General features: G+C 36.8%; 2 pseudogenes; one reads left to right on the top strand and one right to left on the bottom strand.

The window, feature by feature from the left end:
- Positions 1-214: 214 nt before the first annotated feature.
- On the bottom strand, positions 215-868 carry LOC101670982 (annotated as a pseudogene).
- Positions 869-8,279: 7,411 nt separating this feature from the next.
- On the top strand, positions 8,280-9,279 carry LOC101689741 (annotated as a pseudogene).
- Positions 9,280-10,702: the final 1,423 nt, after the last annotated feature.

Here is a 10,702-nt window from a genome sequence, read left to right as displayed (position 1 = left end):
GAAATTATGGTGGAGAGGCTCATGGGACGGTGGGGGCAGGACTGTTTGGTATCTTCCCCAACCCCTGAATCCGTAAGGAAGGTGCTCAGGGAAGGACTACAGTGTATACGGGAAACATCTCAGGAGCTCCTGACAGTCTGGAAGGGACAGTCTTTGGGAGAAACCAACTCCACCACGAACCTAGGAGGTTAGGTTAGGTGAAGCAGCCTGATCTTCAGGCCTCCTGGGAGACTTCACTGTGGTGATCCTCATGGGCAGCCGGGGTTGCCTCCCAGGGTTGCTGTCTGAAATTCTGTGATTTTCCAGGAGCAGTCCGTTGGCCGGGGAACCAATAGGCACATGGGAGAGGAAGCCATCCCAGATCAGGACCAAGTGCTCATCCGTGCTCGGTCTGCTCCGCTTCTCCAGCTTCTCCCTTAGGTGGTGCAGCTCGGCCCCAGTGGTCCACCTCCTTCTCCTTGCTCACACTGTCAGGCTGGGCCTTTTAGAAGAGGCAGAGTTAGACGGCAGTCACCTGGGCCATCAGGGGGTTTTGTTCACCCTCAGGCTGTCAAAGAGGTTGCAGATAAAGGGGACATAGCCGACACATCCCTGCAGGGACAGGGCTCACAGCTGCTCCCAGGCCTGGTACTGCTGCAGTGAGTTCAGTCCCCGCCAGAAGCCACTCTGACCTACGTGCTTGCTCTCAGCTTAAATGATGTTCCATTTCTTTGCTGAATGCACAGCCCTGCAGAGAACCGTCCACAATCACATTAGCCACTTTCTCCAAGTCTATGGCACCTGGCTCTTTGAGTGCTGTTTCCAACAGCTACCGAGTCTCTGCATCAAAAGATTGGATTTTACAGTCCTCTCTACCAGGCTCTCCCATGACCATCCAGCCCCGGCAGCTCTTGACTGACGTGGGACACTAATGACAGCTCCTGCAGGATCGTCACGCCCAGCTTGCTGGGCAGGTGCGTGTGTCCTGCTTTCCAGGCTCTGGCTGCTGGTGCCACCCGCTCACCTTGCCACCGCCGAGGCCATTTCCCAGCACGGTGTTGGAGCCTGTTTTATATATTTTTGTTTTCTGCTTAATTTATAAACTGAGGCTCAAAAATGGAAAGAATAAGGAAATGAGGAAGGATATAGGACTAACCAGCTCTGTATCACCCTGAAACAAACAATACACTGCGACTAAAATGAAAACAAAGCCACTAAATCAAATTGTAATCAAATGTTATAAATCTTACCGCTTCTGTGAATGTTAAGGACATTGTTTTGAAAATTAGTAAGAGGAGAAAGATTGACTAAGTGTGATATTTTCAAAATAATGCATAAGAAGAACTATTTCCTGCTTTTTATTAACACATGTAAAAGGAATTTTCCGGCAGTGAACCATAAAGTAGAAGCAATATGGGACAAGCTAGGAAGTGATTATCATAACTCAGTATCTTCTTCTGCCCCCAAAATTGATCTCCATGGTTTAACATTCTGATAAATGCTTTCACTCCTCCCTCACAGCCATTAATCATTCCTGTTACAGGAGGTACCACGGTCGCTTTCTCACAGACAACTCTTCTTCGGTCATGTCCGTGTCTCCAAGCAGCACTAACATTACTTGTTGGTTGTCTTTCCTCACTTACAGCAACGAACTGAAGGTGAAGCAAAGCTACTGTTGATAATTGGCAAGATATAGTCAAGACTCAGAAACCTGCTTTCTGGATTAAGACATCCATCAATGTCTTAACCGTCCTCCCCATCTATCTCCCATTTAAAAAAAAAAAGTATCTGAGAGGCAGGAACTTTTGAATTTTTGATATTTAGAAACGTACATATTTCACAGAAAATCCTTTTAGTCCTTTTCCCCTGATTTCATTGTCATTGAAATTTTTAAATGAATCGGCACTGTGATCCTGAAATTTCCACTTCATGTAATTTTAATTTACTATTTAATACTATTTACTATTTAATTTACTATTTTATACTATTTTATCTGTTCCTATAGAAGAAATAAGGGAATCACAAAAATGATTAAATTTCTCTTCTACTTATGTAAATAATAAATCAAATGAGCGTAGTTTTATCAAATCCCTGAGTGGTACACAGGAGAATTTCTTAACTGTGCCCTATCAGTCAATAAGAGCCATACACGTGTGCACACATATGGACGAACATACACACAGCCATGAGACCACAGCAGAAGGTTTTCAAAAGTGTCGTGAAGCAGAGAGTTTCTTTTCACAGATGGAATATATTTGAGTAACAGTCTGATTTAATAGACCTTATTGTCATTCATATTGCTGTGTTTACTGAGAAGGTAAAATAGATTTCAGTATTTTCACCTAGTTTTAACAGCAGTAGTGCACATTATTTTTATTGAACTTTATTATGCATAACGTATCTTTGTAAATGTCATTATTTGTGATTCTCACAACAACTAGGAAGTAGGCAGTGTGGGATTATTCTTTATCTGTGGATAATGAACCTGGGATTTATACAGTCATGTGGCTAGTGGGCAGTGCTGAAATAATAATCCAGCCTCTCTGACATTCTTATATCACTGCTCATTTTCCTTTATCAAATAATCTGTTAAACTCCAGTGACCTTTAAAAATACTTCTTAAATCAAAATATATAATATTCAAAAAGAATGAGAAAATGCAATATGTCAAAACAAGAACTTGTCAGGCACCGAATGAAACACCTGGAACCAAAGATGAGTGAGATAAAAGTCAAGTTCTCACTAACTTTAAGGTCTAATAGAAGGGAAATTATATTTTAAGAAATAATTATAATACAACATATTTAATAAAATAGCGCTATATAGAATATGTCTCATAGTAGCAGGAGATGAAGATTGATGTATAACCAGATCTTAGATCATGGAAATCCTTAAATGCCAATACAAGAAATGGATGATTTGTTTAGTTGTGTTTCGTTTTTTTTTTTTTCTTACAGGTAATAAATACAAATGAAATATAAGAAAGATAATAACAAAATGACTTGTATTTTGAAATTTCATATCAGCAGTAATATAAAGAATAAATTGGAGGGATATGAGAGAATTCAGAAGATCTTTTTTTAAAATTTTTTATTTTTTATAAACATATATTTTTATCCCCAGGGGTACAGGTCTGTGAATCGCCAGGTTTACACACTTCATAGCACTCACCAAAGCACATACCCTCCCCAATGTCCATAACCCCACCCCCCTTCTCCCAACCCCCCTCCCCCCAGCAACCCTCAGTTTGTTTTGTGAGATTAAGAGTCACTTATGGTTTGTCTCCTTCCCAATCCCATCTTGTTTCATTGATTCTTCTCCTACCCACTTAAGCCCCCATGTTGCATCACCACTTCCTCATATCAGGGAGATCATATGATAGTTGTCTTTCTCCGCTTGACTTATTTCACTAAGCATGATACGCTCTAGTTCCATCCATGTTGTCGCAAATGGCAAGATTTCATTTCTTTTGATGGCTGCATAATATTCCATTGTGTATATATACCACTTCTTCTTTATCCATTCATCTGTTGATGGACATCTAGGTTCTTTCCATAGTTTGGCTATTGTGGACATTGCTGCTATGAACATTCGGGTGCACGTGCCCCTTTGGATCACTACGTTTGTATCTTTAGGGTAAATACCCAGTAGTACAATTGCTGGGTCATAGGGCAGTTCTATTTTCAACATTTTGAGGAACCTCCCTGCTGTTTTCCAGAGTGGTTGCATGAACTTGCATTCCCACCAACAGTGTAGGAGGGTTCCCCTTTCTCCGCATCCTCGCCAGCATCTGTCATTTCCTGACTTGTTGAATTTAGCCATTCTGACTGGTGTGAGGTGATATCTCACTGTGGTTTTGATTTGTATTTCCCTGATGCTGAGTGATATGGAGCACTTTTTCATGTGTCTGTTGGCCATCTGGATGTCTTCTTTGCAGAAATGTCTGTTCATGTCCTCTGCCCATTTCTTGATTGGATTATTTGTTCTTTGGGTGTTGAGTTTGCTAAGTTCTTTATAGCTTTTGGACACTAGTCCTTGGGAGAAGATATTTGCAAACGACATATCAGAAGCTCTTTTAAAAATAAAGAAGAGAGGAGAGAGAGATTAAATAGTTATGAAAAACACAAAATGGCAGATTTATATAACATATAACAACTAAATATGGAAACAATGAGTGCTTCCAGAATATTTATAGAGAAAATAGTGGATAAAGGTACCATCCGACAAAACACGAATGGATGATAAAATACAAGTCTTAAGGGAGGATGTTAAAGGAAAGTTGTTTCATGGCATCTGACCATTCTGAGTTTGAAGGGCATAGGGGACAGTGAAACACAAAACCCTAATGAGAGCCTGAACTAGGAAGAAAATGATTACTGAAAGAATGGCTTTAATAAAAATAATTGCAAATCTGAAAATCAACCAGTTTCTGGAATTTTGTGTTGTTTTTCTTTTAAAGACAGGGAAAAAGGGAAGAATTTCAGCTAGGTTCCTCAAGTGCCAAAACCACTTGCAAGTTTAAAGTTAACCATATTTTATCTAAAGTTATCATTAATAAATAGCATTTATAAAATAAGAATTATTAAAATAAAAATATTAAAATAAAAATATTAAAAATTAAAAATAAAATATATCATTAATAATATCATTAATCCTGAATAGGACACAATGGAATGGCATCAGTTGTTTAGGATCCTTTTTATAGGAATGTGTTTGTTAAAAAGAAATATAATTAGACATTAAGAAAATATGAATCATATTTCCCTACTTCCGTTGGTAGATTATAATCAGCTGGGGCTAATGTATGACAAATGAAAAACAGTGGATGGGACTTCCTTTACCATAAACAAGTATTTCAATTTGCAACATTGAACACTGAGAGTATGGTAAAGTAGACATCTATTTATTTTCACTAAGATGCCCAGTAAAAATTTGAAAAAAACAGGAGTTATTAGATCCTTCATGACACCAATTAAGACAGATTAAATTTCCTTTTCATTTTCCATACTCCAGAACCCTAAACGATCCAATTTATATAAGATGCATTTGGGTTCAACTATACATAAAAAGAATATCATACAACTGAAATTTTTGCTGCCTAGACAATAATATACTGAATACTTTATAGTTAGCTTTTTACATGGTAAAATGTAATTCTCTCAAAGATAGAAATATGATTGTATTCTGAGACCTTAACTGGTTAAAATAAATTTTACTTAAAGGATACCATTAGCTATCTATTGTAGGAGGAACAAGCTCTCTCTCTAGTAAAGTTAAAATATGAAGAACTTGAAGTAGAAACAAAACATAACCATGAATAATACACTTTATAGTGTATAAGAAATAAATTAAGGGGAGGGGAATGTCCCACAAGGGCCTATCCTGAAGGAATCTATGGCCCAATGTGTTATAAGGATGACTAATTGTACAACTTAAAAACAACTCAGATTTTCTATAGATATAGGCAATTAGAAAAAGTAACGTGGTAATTGGTTTCAAGTCTATTGCAAAAATGACTAACATGATCAAACGTATTAATGTTTTCTATCTTACCAAGTTATAATACACAAAGATGAAAATATTATTTTATTTCAAAGCTATGGTATATTTTCATTTATATAAATGAAGACATATATAACAAGGACTCTGAAAATTTTATTGACTAGCTTCCCATTAAATTTTAAAACTACTGAAAACAGAATTCAAATTTTTCATACAAAAACTTATCACCAGTGGTCAGAAAAAGAAGCTATATTCATGGGATTTTATATAAAGAAAAGTCTGCATAATAAAAAGTGCAAATTTTTAAAGAAATTGACATACATAATTGAATCTATTGGAGTCCCAGTCCCAATACTTACTATTAATGAGTGATTAAACTATCCTATATTTCTCTGATTAATTTTCTCATCTGTTAAATAGGAATAACAATAATATAGATATGAAATAGTAGTTATTAGATTGGTAAGTATAATATCAACCAAATCTCCTCATACATAAACACTCTCAAAACAGAAAATGTAGGTGCTTCACTGTAGAGTCTTGTTCTGTCATAGAAAACACACTTCCCTTCAAACAGTTTGTAACGAGCAAGTTGTGTGACCCCCTGACATTTCCTTTCTCTATCAAGTTTTCCCCATAAAACCACATGAACAAATTAATCACATTCTTCAAGATTTTGCTCAAAACTTACCTTGTCAACGTTTATTCTGAATTGTAAAACTCACTTTCATAATTATTGTACCAGTGTATTATACTTTCCAACCTAATATTATACTTTTCCACCCTTAGTATCCCTCATGCCTCTTAAGTTGGTCTATTGTTTTTCTTTATTACAGAGCAGTAATCTTCTCTTAACATACAATATATCTGTTCATTATATATATATATATATATATATATTTTTTTTTTTTTAAGATAGAGTCTGACATGAGGCTTGATCCCAGGACGCTGAGATCATGATCTGGACCAAAATCAAAAGCCAACCACTTAACCAATTAAGTCACCTAGGCATCCCTATATTTATTATTTTTTATCTGCATTTCCTTCTTAGACTGTAGACAACAGGAAATGGATATGAATAATATGAAGGGACATAATAAATTAGATAGTTCTTGATTCTAAGGAAAAAAATATTTTCCATGAATATTACCTAAAATAGAGGAAAAAGGAAAAAAAGTTCCTATTCCAACATTTATAAACAAGCAAACATCAGAATGATAAAATCTCCTGGAGTCAGCGGGAATGGGGAATAAGGCATACTAATCTACTTTGGAATTGTTACCTATCCAATAGTCACTTATGCAACATTACTAGGTAATTCTAAGCATTTTACCTAACTCACTGAATTGCCTTTTGAAATCTATTTCTCTCTACATCATTATATTTGGAGATTTCATTTAACATGTCAATCTCTCTTATCCATATAGTTGTTCAGAATACATTTTTGTTAAAGAGAATATTAGAAGTATTTTCAAGACAAGAACTGGGTGTTTGAGAATAAGATACAATGTTATAAAAGGCTTTAGATATTCAAATGTAGAAATTCATATTTCTCTGCTTTTCCAACTCATCTGTAGGGTGTAAGACCTGTAGTCTCCTTGGATTCCATGGAATTTATTTTATTTCTTTTTAGCATAGTGATATATCTCAGATATGCATCCTCCTCACTTTGAAAGGACACCACTCTGGGATGTGCTTTGCATTTACATAATGCAGGGAAGAGGAACACTTAAAATTGTTGGGGAATCTCTGTTTAGGACTCTTCTTCAAATATTGCATTTAGGATGGTTACATTTCTTATCACTGACCCTTTCACACTGGTTTAGTGTACTTTTTAGGCCTGGAAAAAGATTAGCTTTAGCTAAACCACAGACATTTTTTAGAGACACAAATGTTTCATAGAGGTCCCAGAACTGACAGAGCTGAATCTCTTTATTCTCTGAAATCTGACAGAATTCAAGTTCAAAGACATGAGAATACAAGGCACAGATTGTTTTATTGAGAATAACAAAAAAGTTGATCTGTCTAGTTTATATATGATAACTACGGTCATTGAAATCTAAAATAACCATTTAGACATTTTAATTTCTTGAGTTCAGCTAAATATAAACAAGTTTACAAATTAATATATCTTACACACAAAAGCTTGATTTAAAAACAAAACAAAACAAAAAAACAGTGAATGTCTACTACACAAAAGGTGCATCTGTTGTTCCCAGAGAATTAAAAGTTGAGTAAGAAACAATCCTGATCCTCAAAAAGTTTACAGTTTTAACAAATTAAAACAAATTTAGGTTTATAGGGAGTACAAAACAGAATTGCCTAATATTGACTGTACAGGTTGCACTTGATAAGACATTGAAGAATCTTTGTCCTTTTGCTGAATGACATAAAGTGTTTCTAGCTAGAGTAAACAACATAAAAAAGGCATACATGCATGAAGTTGTTCAGATTATTAGAGGATTTCACGGGAGATTGTTTTGAATGGAACTTTAGTGTCATGAGACACTGTAGGTAAGAAAAAGTTGGTAAAAGAAAAGTGAGAGAATTGTTTAAAGCCATAAATTTTCTTCATCTTAAATGACAAATTTAAGAAAATAGATTTTACTATATTTGCAATGAAAATTTGAAAGCATTTGAAGTGTCATTGTTTAAAAGAATTTTAATTATTTTAGACAGAAATGTAATAATTAGAGACTGGAGTATTAATTAAAACTTAAAATGGGGCTTTCTGCTCCTCCCTGTGTAACAGACAGCTGCATCTTCTGGTGCAGTGCCAGCCACATCCTCAAGACATAATGATGAAAGTCGGAGTAAACAAATTTGGCTGTACTAGGCTCTTAGGCACCAGAACTGCTTTTAACTCTGGTGAAGTAGGCATTGTTGCCATCAGTGATTCCTTCATTGACCTGCATTACATGGTCCACAAATTCTAGTATGATTCCATCCATGGCAAATTCAACCACACAATGAAGACTGAAAAAGTGAAATCTGTCATCAGAGGAAAACCCTCTGCATCCTCCAGGAGCAAGATCCAGTCAGATCAAATGGCCCGGTACTGGTACTGAATACGATGTGGAATCCACAGGGGTCTTCATCAACATGGAGAAGTCTATGGCTCACTAGAAGGGTGGGACCAGGTGGTCATCTTCTCTGTCCCTTCTGCTGATGCCCCCATGTCTATGATGAGTGTGAAACCATGAGAATATGATAACACCCTCAATATTGTCAACAATGCTTCCTGCACCATGACCTGAATGGACCCTCCAGCCAAGGTCATCCATGACAAGTTTGGAATTGTGGACAGGACTCATGACCACAGTCCATGCCATCATTACCAGCCAGAAGACCATGAATGAGCCCTCTGGAAAGCTGTGCTGTGATGGCTAAGGGGCCACACAGAACATCTATTCTGCTCCTATTGGCACCAGCAGGGCTATAGGAAAGATGATCCCTGAGCTGAATGGTAAGTTTACTGGCATGGCCTTCTGTGCCCCTTTCCCCAATGTCTCAGTCATGCATCTGACCTGCTGCCTAGAGAAAGCTGCCAAATATGATGACATCAAGAAAGTGGTGAAGCAGGCATTGGAGGACCTCCTCAAGGGCATGTTAGGCTATACTGAGGACCAGGTTGTCTCTTGTGACTTTAACAGTGACCCCCACTCTTATATCTTCTATGCTGGGGCTAGCACTGCTCTTGATGACTACTTTGTCAAGATCATTTGCCAGTTTGACAATGAATTTATCTATAACAACTGGGTGGTAGACCTTATGGTCCAAATGGCCTCCAAGGAATAAGAGCTTCCTGGACCACCAGCCCCAGCAAGAGCAAGAGGAAGAGAAACAGAGAGACCCTCAGCTGCTAGGGAGTCCTTACCCCAATTCATCCCCTAACACACTGAAAATCTCCCAACCTCAAAGCAGTTTCCATCTCAGACCCCCTGAAGAAGGGGCAGGACTCAGGGAGCCCTCTCTTATTTCATACCATCAATAAAGTATACTGCATCCATCCTAAAAAAAATAAATAGAATTTTAAATGGATTACATGATTACATCATTACCTACAGCAAGGTACTGATAGTGATGATGATGTCACATTTTTCATCATTGACACTCTAACTTATTTACTAAAGTTCAGTCGTTGAGTGATAATCTTGGTTCATAAACTGGTCACTGAAATCACTTTGAAGATACTATATTCCTGATTTCAGGAACCTAGAGCCATAATTTAGATAAATACTCATGCAAGGAATGACATAGAGCCACTAACCTAGTGCTAAAGAAAGCCATTACCTACCTTATTTTAGGTAAAGCTGTACATGAAACAGAGTTTTTCAACTGGAATGATGGTAATTTTTTAAAAATAGTTTATTTACTTATTTGGCAAACAGAGATCACAAGTAGGCAGAAAGGGAGGCAGAGAGAGAGGGAAGCGGCCTCCCTGCTGAGCAGAGAGCCTGACACAGGGCTTGATCCCAGGACCCTGAGATCATGACCAGAGTTGAAGGCAGAGGCTTTAACCCACTGAGCCACCCAGGTGCCCCTCAACTGGAATGATGGTAATTTTTAATGACAGTTTACAGATCTGCAGTATGAAAACAGAGTTAAAACTCATTTATTGAAAAATATCTTGTACGATAAAATAAAAAACACATGAAATCCTTAGGACTAAGTCAAGCAAAACATAATCCTTAAGGACAAGTAGAAACTTTGTTCAGAGTGATTAAAGAAACTCTAAAACAAACAAAAACTGGAAGAGACAAATAATTGTGAAGAAAAAAACTATGCTTATGATTATGTCTCAAAGTGTAAAATATCAATTCTAAAATTGATCTATAGATTCAATATAATCCCAATCAAAAGACCAGCATAATTTTTTTGTGGAACTAAACAAGCTTATTCTAAGATTTAAGAATAGGAAAGGTCATTCTAAGAATAAAAAATAGAAGAACTAACTCTACCAGATTTCCAGACTTACTATAATGTTATAGTAATTTAGGCAATGCAGTAGGCAGAACAATGTTCCCCTAAAGATTTCCATGCTTTAACTCCCAGGGATGGCGAATATGTTATTTTATATGGTAAAAGGTATTTCGTAGTTGTGATTAAGTTTAAGCACCTTAAAACAGGAAAATTATCCTGGATTATCTGGGTTGCCCCCCAAAATAAGGAGGTTATCCTGAATTCTCTGGGTGGGCCAAATCTAATCAATGACTCATAC

This window comes from Mustela putorius, unplaced genomic scaffold, assembly GCF_011764305.1.
Source record: "Mustela putorius furo isolate JIRA1106 unplaced genomic scaffold, ASM1176430v1.1 tig00000430_pilon_pilon_pilon, whole genome shotgun sequence".
In the NCBI taxonomy this organism is placed as follows: Eukaryota; Metazoa; Chordata; class Mammalia; order Carnivora; family Mustelidae; genus Mustela; species Mustela putorius.
This window is presented reverse-complemented; position numbering and strand designations above follow the sequence as displayed.